Here is a 10,827-nt window from a genome sequence, read left to right as displayed (position 1 = left end):
TTCTCATACTAAATCACCTTTATGAAAGAGTCGTCGCTCCCTTACACATGTATTATAGGGTTAGACTATCATATTATTTGTTTCTTCTTCTATTATGTGTGTCTCTTCTCATATCTCATGCATGAGGTCTAACTCAATCTTAAGATGGATATTATTATTGTGTTTAATAAAATTTTATCGTTGTCAGGTGGCTTCTCCCATCTTGACCAAAATCATTGTGTCTAACTCAGATGTTAATAAAGAAAGTGTTTCTTTTGTAGATGATTTAAGGTATAGCAATACCCCACAATATGCTAGGTATTTCTCTTATCCGAGTGTTCTCTTATGTTCATTTAGTATATCATTGTTAGTTACTTGTGTCTGGCCATTAGTTTTGGAGTGTTCCACTGATGATATTCGGTGCTTAATGCTGAGTTGTTATAAAAATTGTTCAAATCCTTTGTCCATAAATTGGTGACCATTATCAACCCCTTGGAAAGTGGAAATGGGCCGAGTATGTCCATTTCCCAAGTTGTAGACAATTAGAAAGTGGTTATTACATAAAATTCTTTAGGAGGAAACATGTGAAGAGACTGATAACTCAATTTTTTCAGTATTTTTCTAGACTAATTGCATTTTCTTAAGGTTTCTTTTGTTATTATTTTATATAGTTTTTACGAAAATATTCTTTTGTAGCTTATGTTTTGTCTCACTCGTCTAATATAATGTTTTGACCTTTTGAAGAGCTAAAATGAAGCTAGAATTGTCCTAAGAATCATGTTGTTATCTGTCCTGCTAACTCTAGTTTCTACAACACCTGTTTGATTGGACAATCAATTTGTACAATGATATGAAAAATTTGAAAATATTACTTAAGCCTTCAAGCCGAATAAAAAAGTGTTAAACCAATTCTCAATGACTCAGTATCTTTCCTTAGCCGATTGTAGAGTATGACTAGTGAAATACACGGGTTACTCACTGCTTTTTTCTTTCCTCATAAGCAAGCACCGAGTTGATGGGAGAGCTAAAAATAGTTAAGTACAATATTAATGTTGAGTGAGGTGGTGGACTTACAAGTATCATGGACAAGGAAAATATATCTTATTTTTATATTTTGAAACATATCTTCACATTTATCTCTCTACTTGAACTTGTTTTACCCTTTAAGGAGTCAGAAGAAAGATTTTGCTTTCTTACAAGTTTAGGGAGGAATCTTGAAAATGTCGCCAGCTTCCCATTCCCGTTAAGATGTTGAACTTCCTTCAAGTTGCTCAGACTCCTCGTCGTTAAAATATCCTCACACTTATCAGGGTTAACTTTTATCCCTCATGATCATAGAACTTCATTAGGTGAACATGAAACTAAGGAATTTTCTTTCTAAGAGATCATGAAATTCTAAACCCTAAACTTTAATTATTCAATTGTTCAATTATACAAACTTACAATATACAATCATATATATATTCCTACAACAAATAAAAAGACCTGTCTCTATATTTCTTCAAATTAAATTCAATTCAATTGAACAAGAAACCTAACAATCACTCCAAAATATAAATAAAAGTTACAAAATAAACAATAGCGATAAATATAATTTATTTCAAATTAAATAAAAGTCAATTCAACAAGAAACATAACAATCACTCTAAAATCTAAATAAAAGTAAAAGAAAATAGTAATAAAATATAATTTATTGGAGAAAAAAAAATTATCAAATGATAAAAGTATTATAAAATAATAAAAACAAAAATTGCCTAAAAAATTACCTTCAAAGTAACCAAAAGTGTACTCTTGCACAAAATTTGTCTATTTTTTTCTCTAATTGTAGACGTATAGTATTTAAAAAGTTCCTTTCGATCCTAAGAAATTTGCACAAAAGTATATGAATCCACTCAAATAAAACAAAAAATTTGTTAATACCTTTTTTTTTCCACACTTTTTAAGTCCGATATGTTGCTCGAGATTTTTTCATGATTTGAGTTCTTTTCAAAAGCTTTCAGATCGTTTTGAGTGTTTCCCATATTAAAAAAAAACAAGTTTATCCACTTACTTTTGACTTTTTGAGCCTTCTTACTAATACATAAATATGAAAAAAAACAATGAAATGCAGCTGGTGATTGGAAAACTGGTGCATTATATATTTGCATTTAAAATAAACTAAACACACTTTAAAATGGTGCTTAGGAAGTAATCTTTAAAATAATTATTTGTTTAAAATATTTATTTATTAAAAAAAATACTTTAAAAAATAAATTAAATGTATAAAAAGCAAAAAAAAAGAACTATTTAATTAAAAGGTACTTATTTAAAAAATTGAGTAGAAACAAACTCATCTAATATTCTTAAAAGAATTAAAAGATGAGATCACGTTCACAAATACTATTTATTTTATTTTTTTACAACCTGTTTACACTATTATTATTAACTTAAATTAGTTAAATTATGTCAATAGGGATTAGGGCATTTACTACTGCAGGAAATAGAAAAGGCAAAATGGGTCCCCACTACCTATTTTTGTGAGTAGAAATTGACCCATATCCACGTCAGTGATAAATATTTAAGACTATTTATAAGTTTTTATAGATATTTAGTATGAATGAAAAGTCTTTATAAAAAATTTAAAGATTTCAAATTATTTTAATGCTAGATTAGTTAATTTAAGATGCATTTGATAAATTTATTTTCAACTGATAAATTAATCTCTAACTAATAAGTTAGCTAGTAGCTCATATATTTTAATTTATAAATTATAAACAATTTATTAAAATTGACATATTTATTCAACTAGTTGATAAATGTAAAATGGTATAAAAATATAATTATGTAAGTTTTATTATATAAATAAAATTCAGGCTTCTAGGTGTTTATAATTTAATTTTTTAAAAATAATTTAATTTTTATTAAAAGATTTAGTACTTTTATCTAGTTTTTTAAAAGTTTTATCATTTTTATTTGAACTGCATACAAAAAGTTAAAAATAAATAAATAATAAAAATAGTGGAACGATTAATTGTGTCTATGAGATTAAAATGTGTAGTTATAAATAAAATGAAAAAAAAGTAAGAAAATGTATTAAAATATAAGGGATAATAATGAAATAAATAAATAAACCACAAATAAGCTAGAAGTTTCTAAAATAAACTACTTTAAAATAACACAAAAAATAATAAGAAAATGTATTACAATGTAAGGGATAATAATGAGATAAATAAACAAATAAGCTAGAAGTTCCTAAAATAAACTACTTTAAGATAACACTTTTGTGTTAAGTCAGTAGTTAACTTATTAACCCTATCAGAACACAACAAAATTTGTGTTTGCATGAGACGTAGAAAGAAATAGACTACTTAAAGTAAGAAATACAAAATTATATATATATATATATATCATTTTTATCACACTCTAACTTTATAAAATATCTATTTTTTTTATAGATTTTTTAGGTTAACTTTTTTCTTTCTTTCCGCAACCCAAAAAACGACAAAGTTTAGAACAACCTGAGATGATAAAATTTAGTTTTTGTGTATTTTTTTTTCTCTCATGTTCTTTTGTTCATTTGTGTATTAAGATGATAATATTGAGGTGAGTAAATTATTCCCATTTACTCAACATGAAGAGTTAGTGATTTTGACCAATATATAATATATATTTAGTTGAATAAACTATATGATAAATCCATTCTGATACAGATTTGAGATTGATTTGGAATGTTGTTTTGATTTGTGGGATATCTAAAGTTGGTATTTTAATGTTTTATTATTAAACATGTTAATTTATTTTGAATTTAAATAAATTAAAATAAGTATAATTTAATTAGTACGTGGAAGAGAAATTATGTTTAGAATGAAAAAAATATTTGTTTTAGTTTTATTGAAAAAAAAACTTGATTTTTAACCTTGTTCGTTTATTCATTTTTCTCAAACAATCATGTCTCGTAAGTGAAAAATCTTAACACTCAAGTTATAAATAGTAATTTGAATGAGAAAAAATTATCAATTTCTTTCTTGTGCAAATATTTTACTCATGAGATTTTAGGTTGTCAAAATTGAAACAAGTCAATTTAGGATTGACATTTAGTTAGGTCCAAATTAATAGGTGTTAATTTTTTTATTTTTCAACAAAGAATTAAATGAATTAAAAGAAACACTTTAGAGGTGTTTTAACCTTTATACAAAAATCATCAAAACAGACCTACTTGATAATTCTACCATCTGGGTTTAAAGATTCCAAAAGTACTAACGTAATTCTCTTCCTATTACACAATGTTGGAGATCCCACATCGACTAGAGATTAGAGTCTTTCATTGTATATAAGTGGGTGCAAACCTCAACCCTATGAGTCGGGTTGAGTTAGGCTTAAAGTCCACTTCGTAACATGGTATCAGAGCCATTTCAAGCCTATCCTAGCGAGTAATTGTTGGGCTTATCAGGCCACCCGCTATCGGACCACCCAATAATATATAGTCCCACGCACGAGTTGGCAGTCTTTCCCTGCATACTTTCAAATCTACATTGTTTTAATGTTTTGTTGTCGAGGTATAGATTTTCAGTATTGACTCCATGAACCAGCATTCATCAACCCCTTTAGATATTTGTTTTCGTTTGTTTGTCTACTCCCTACCAATAATACCTCTATAGCCCTGCAACACCAAGACAATACCATCATTCTAGCAAAGATCTGTGTTAAACTGTACCATTTTCAAGAAAAGTATGCATGCAGAAATTGCTAAAGATGGTTTTCAAAAGACAGAATTAAACCAATGTTGTTTTGCTTAAGCCATAATTCCAAAGGTAATCAAAATTATTTTAACATATTTAAAAGGCCAAACAGTTTAGAGTGTTACCTATAATTCTACCACTTATTCATTATCAAAATCTTGTTTCTTATTTTGTAATTCCACATTCCATCATCCCCAAGGTCTCCAGTAACACTCAAGCATAACTGTAAAAAGAAAATTATAGGTCTTCCACACCTCTTCAGCTAGCACAAAAATCATAAACCATAAAAAAAAGATAATTCTAAACCAATATTTTATCTGCAATAGCTTATACAACAAGATTAAGTTCAAGGCTATCAACGACAAACAGTGAGTAAACAATCAAATATAATGCTGGTTAAACTTGTATCCCCTATAGGTTATGTTGTTGCCATATTAATGCAGGTTAGAGGAGATAAAATCCAGTCAGAGAAAGAGAACTTAATTTTCCTTACTTTATATTTCATCCATGCCCATGATTGAATTTGTGTCATGATAAAAATTTCGTGTGCGTCTATCTTAATGTAGATTTTTAGAAGTGGTTACATCTATGAGATGAGTTGAATGAGTTATGAATATTAAGGAGTAGTGATAATTAATGTTGAAAATTAATTTATTAAAAAGTTAATCATTTTAATTAATTTATTTTTGTGTATTTGTTGTGTTATCTTTATAACTATTGTAATTGTGCTTTAATACGAGAATATAAAATATTACACTGCACGGATGTTAATAAATATGTGAAGAAACTGTTTCAGTTTAGTTTATTTGCATAGATTCTTTTGATGTATTATATTATATTATATTTGGAGACATGTACATATTCATAAATTAAGTTATGTTTTATATTTTATGAATGTTACAAAATCTCAATTATTTGTTTTTTCATTTTTTAAAACAAAACTTATTCAATAAACAATTAAAAGGAGTATTATAATAAAGAGAAGTGTCTTGGTCTTCTTTCTTTCTTTTGAGTGATACTCATTTTTATACCAGTCTCACATATTTTACTGTTTTTTTATACACAGTAGTGAACAAGACATGAAAATTAATGTTCGGAAGTTGGTGACATAGAGAGAATTAGATAATATAAATATTATTGATTAATTACAGAAAGCATATAAAAAAAAGGTTTGGAGTTAAATAAATTGTGAAATGAATGAAATAATGAAAAATATTAGAAAGCATTGTATGGAGCATAGGATGCTCCAACAGTTGCGGTGGTTGGGTTGAGCATTTTGTAATAATTGTAATTAAAAAATGGATTAAATTAATGATATAGAAAGAAGATACATAGCATATTAATCTGTGAACATCATAGAAAGCAGAGACTCTTTTCAGTTTTCTCCAAACCCAAGAAATCAACCAAAGAATATCAGACCTCATCACTGTTACAAAATAACATTATCTGCATCTCTCTTCTGTTCTTACACAAATTTTAAACAAATCAAAATTAAAACAACAAACTCTCTTCTGTTCTTACACAAATTTTAAACAAATCAAAATTAAAAAAAAAAACTGTTGGAATCCTACATCGATTAGAGATTAGAATCTTTTATTGTATATAAATGGGTGCAAATCTCAATCCTATAAACCGATTTTATGAAATTTAGTTAAACTTAAAGTCCACTTTGTAATACAAACCATTATCTGCGTCTCGAAAATTGTTATAATTTTTTTTTCTCATCAAAATGTTACAACATGTTTCCTCTAAATTTTAATGTTGTTATTAGTTTGTTAATTTACATTTTTAAATTCTAACTTAAAAAATAATTATACAATGTGTTATTTGAATTGGTTCACTTAATACCATTTCCCGATCTCAACGTCAGCAGCAAATAATTTGGAGTACGGAAATCTAATCTGAATTAAGAAATGTTGCTGTTCTTATCCGATTCAATACCAGTTAATAATTGAACTTCATTAGAAAAGGTGAACGAAACTCGGAGGAAGATGCTCATTCCTCTATGTTTTTTTGCATATTTCTTTTTTGTTTTCAATGTTATTTAAATACCAAACTGAATTTCTTTTAACAACCCTAATATAATATGAATACACTTGTTGTAGGTAGTAGAGTATGTGGTGGAATTTGACATGCAAGTGGAAGAATGCAAGGTCATTAATAGCAATGGGAAGTGTAAGTATAAAAATAAGTTATAAAATAAGATTTATATTTATGAAAGGTGTTTATAAGAGAGTTGATGAATCTAAATGGGTAAAGAAAGTTGATGGGAGATGTGAGAAGAAGAAAGGAAGGAAGAGAAAGAGAAGGAAGTGAGAAAGAAAGCACATGCGATGTTGTGTTGTAATAAATGGTTTGAGGTTAGAAATAGATTGATTGTTATGTTATGACATGTGTAGTGCGTTGACAATGGAGGCAAATCACACAATAAAATTCATGAAACAGTGTGGAATCCCATTCTCTTCTCTACAACTGCATCAACTTGAAAAAGTCAAGACCACTTTTCTCTCTCACCTCACACTCAGAGGACCCATGTGCGCACCAATAACAACTTCTTCCATTTTCATTACATTCCAAAAACTATTATTTTTCTTTCTTTAATGCCTGCAATTTCTTTGGATTCACCCTCTCTTTGTTTTTCCTCCATGGCCCACTGCTAACACATTCATGCTTCAAGTTTATCATGCCCTTAACTTGTTTCAGTTATCGTTTATGACCTTATTAGTGTACATTGGTTATGTACATGACATAAATGTATGGTTTAATGAAAACTAAACCTGAAAGACGCACACATTTATTAAATTTTATTAATATAATTGAAAAACAGTTTAATTCTCATTTGAAAAATATTAAGAAGTGATAATGATTTAAGTTTAGGGATTGTTCATCAGATAGTTGTGTGGAAACTCTATAACAAAATAGTATTGTTGAACGCAAACATCAACATATTTTGAATGTTGTTTGTGCACTAATTTTTCAGTCTCACTTACCTCTTTGTTTTTGGTTATATGTTGTCAAACACTTTGTTCATTTAAATCATAGAACTCATACTTCTCTTTTACATGATTAATTGTCATATCAAATAGTTTATAATGACATACCAGATTTATCTCATAAAAAAATTTGGTTGTTTGGCTTTCGCTACTACTAGTAGTGTTCAACGAACAAAGCTTAGTTCTAAAGCCAGAAAAATGTGTTTTTCTCGGTTACAAAGATAGGGTAAAAAGTTTTACTCTTTTTGATATGAATCAGAAAAATATTTTTGTGAGACGCGGTGTTATTTTTTATGAAAATCATTTTCCTTTTTATAAGGACAACATAGATATCAATTTGGACACACATGATATATTTACGCATTTGTTTCCTTCTACGTCTGATAATGATATTGTTCCTTCAGTTTCTGAAACTATATTACCATCTAGTCTTCCTAATATTGATTCTTCTACACCATTACATTTAATTGATATTGATGTCTTGCAACACCAACATTATGATCCACAACCTTCATCTGTTCGAGTTTCTACTCGTCTCAAACAACCACCTAGATACTTGAAGGACTATCACATTACTTTCTTCTCTTCGAAAGATGTTACCAATCATTCTTCAAGTACTAAATATCATATACAAAAGTATCTCTCTTATCATAATTGTTCTCCTACATATTCTTCTTTTTGTCATAATATTTCTTTTATCGAAGAACCTAAATCATTTAAAGAGGCGATACAACATGATTATTGGAAAGAAGCTATGTAACATGAACTTGATGCTCTTGAGTCTAATGAAACATGGTCTTTGATGGATTTGCCTCCTAGAAAGCATCCTATTGGGTGTAAATGGGTTTTCAAAGCCAAGCATAAACCAGACGACACCATTGATAGGTACAAGACTCGTTTGGTTGCCAAAGGATACACTCAAACCGAAGGTATTGAGTATTTTGAGACTTTCTTTTCAATAGTTAAAATTACTACTATTCAATTTATTTTGTCTTTGACAAGTGCTAACAGATGGATTCTTCATCAACTAGATGTGAATAATATGAAGAAATTTACATGACTCCTCCCATAGGTCTTACTCTTTCTCATCCCACACTAGTTTGTAAACTTAGAAAATCTTTATATGAACTAAAGCAGGCGAGTCGACAATGGAACTCAAAATTAAATCATACTATAATACAACTTGGTTATGTTCAAAGTACAACTGGTCATTCTTTATTTATTCGCATAGACAATCATTCTTTCATCGCTCTGTTGATATATGTTGATGACATTATGTTGGTTGGCAATAATCTTCAGGAAATCCAGCGTGTTAACTCATCTTCATAACTCATTTAGTATCAAAGACCTTCGTACTCTTCGCTATTTCTTGGGATTTGAGATAATTCATTCCCCTTCTGGTATTGTTCTCAATCAACGAAAATATCGTTTAGATCTTCTTTCTGATAGTGGTTTATTGGCTTGTAAACCCGTCTCTTCTCCCATGGAACCATCTTATCCTCTCTCTGAAAGTGAAGGTTCATTACTTTTGAATCCAGATGAATATAGAAGATTGATTCGACTCTTGTTATACCTTACACACACTAGGTCTGATATCAATTTTGCAGTTCATAAACTCAGTCAGTTTATTTCAAATCCACAAGAACCTCATATGACAACAACTCTTCGTGTATTACGATATTTGAAAGGATGTCCTGGTCTTGGTCTATTCTTTTCTAGTAATAATTGTTATCAAAACTTTGTCTGATTCAGATTGGGGAACTTGCATTGATTCTAAAAGGTCTATCACTGGTTATTGTGTGTTTATGGGAAACTCTTTAATTTCATGGAAGTCTAAAAAGCAATCTACAATGTCGAAATCTTCTTCAGAGGCAGAATATAGAGCACTAGCTTCATTTGTTTGTGAACTTCAGTGGTTACAATATTTGTGCCATGATTTGCATACTCATATTTCTGAATCTTTTGTTGTCTATTGTGACAATAAATCTGCTATATGCATAGCAAAGAATCCCACATTTTGAGAGAGCGAAAGACATTGAAATTGATTGTCATTTCGTTCGGACTAAACTTCAAGAAGATCTCATTTATTTAATTTCAATTTCTTCCTTTAATCAAGTGACTGATATGTTGATCAAACTTTTGCATCCTCGGTTATTTCGTGACAACTTATCCAAGTGTAAGTGTGTAACAATTCTTGATTAATAAAATATATCATTTTCTTATTTTCTCCCTTTTCTCTTCTCTCTCTAAATGAGATATATAAAACTAATATGATACTTTTGAAATTTTAACTGATTAACAAAATCTCACATTCTAACAAATATTTCGATGTTACATTTGCTTAGTTTGAAAATATAGAAATTCAAGATAAAAATGGCACTTTAGTCTGAATCACAAAAAAACATTTGTGTGAAAATGCCAGATCATTTTATTTTTCTCTTTGTAATCTTTTAACCTGTTAGGTTTTGTTTATTTGAGATAATCAAACATTTTATATTTATATATATATATATATATATATATATACATGCATATATAATATGTGTAAACTCCCTCAAATTATTTGTGTTAATCATAAATAAGTTAAAAACTATGCAAGTCATATGTTTAAAACTGTGTATCATTTTCCAAAACCAAGACCAAAATAGTCTATATGACTGTTATTCATATAACCTTTTTTCTTTCACTTTCTGTCCCAGAAGATTATTTACTTTCTCTTCTCTCTCTTTTCATTGTTGTAAAATTTGTTATAAAAATAACATTATTCAATCTAAATTCTTATTTTAGACTTTATATAAGCTAATTTTAATTTAAGAAAACAAATTATAACTTTTTCATTATTTTTTCTTCTAAATATGCTTATTAAGAAATTTGTCTCAAAGTACTGGAATTCTTTTAGATTTTCCTTTAATATGATATTTTGTTTGCAGAGCAAAACAAACAAGTGAGATATGACTTATGCAATATTGCTAACTTGAACATTTATTTTAATGTCTAACATTAACCTTTTAAATGTAGTAGTGACTTCTTTTTAAAGAACAAATATTTGTGAGAAGGGAGAACAACATACTAAATTAGACCTTTTAAGGATTAAGATAAATTCTAGTGTCAATAAGTAGAAAAATAACGAGCATCCA

The sequence above is a fragment of the Phaseolus vulgaris genome, chromosome 7, assembly GCF_051622355.1.
Source record: "Phaseolus vulgaris cultivar YP4 chromosome 7, ASM5162235v1, whole genome shotgun sequence".
Classification (NCBI taxonomy): Eukaryota; Viridiplantae; Streptophyta; class Magnoliopsida; order Fabales; family Fabaceae; genus Phaseolus; species Phaseolus vulgaris.
Note: the sequence above shows the minus strand (reverse complement) of the source record.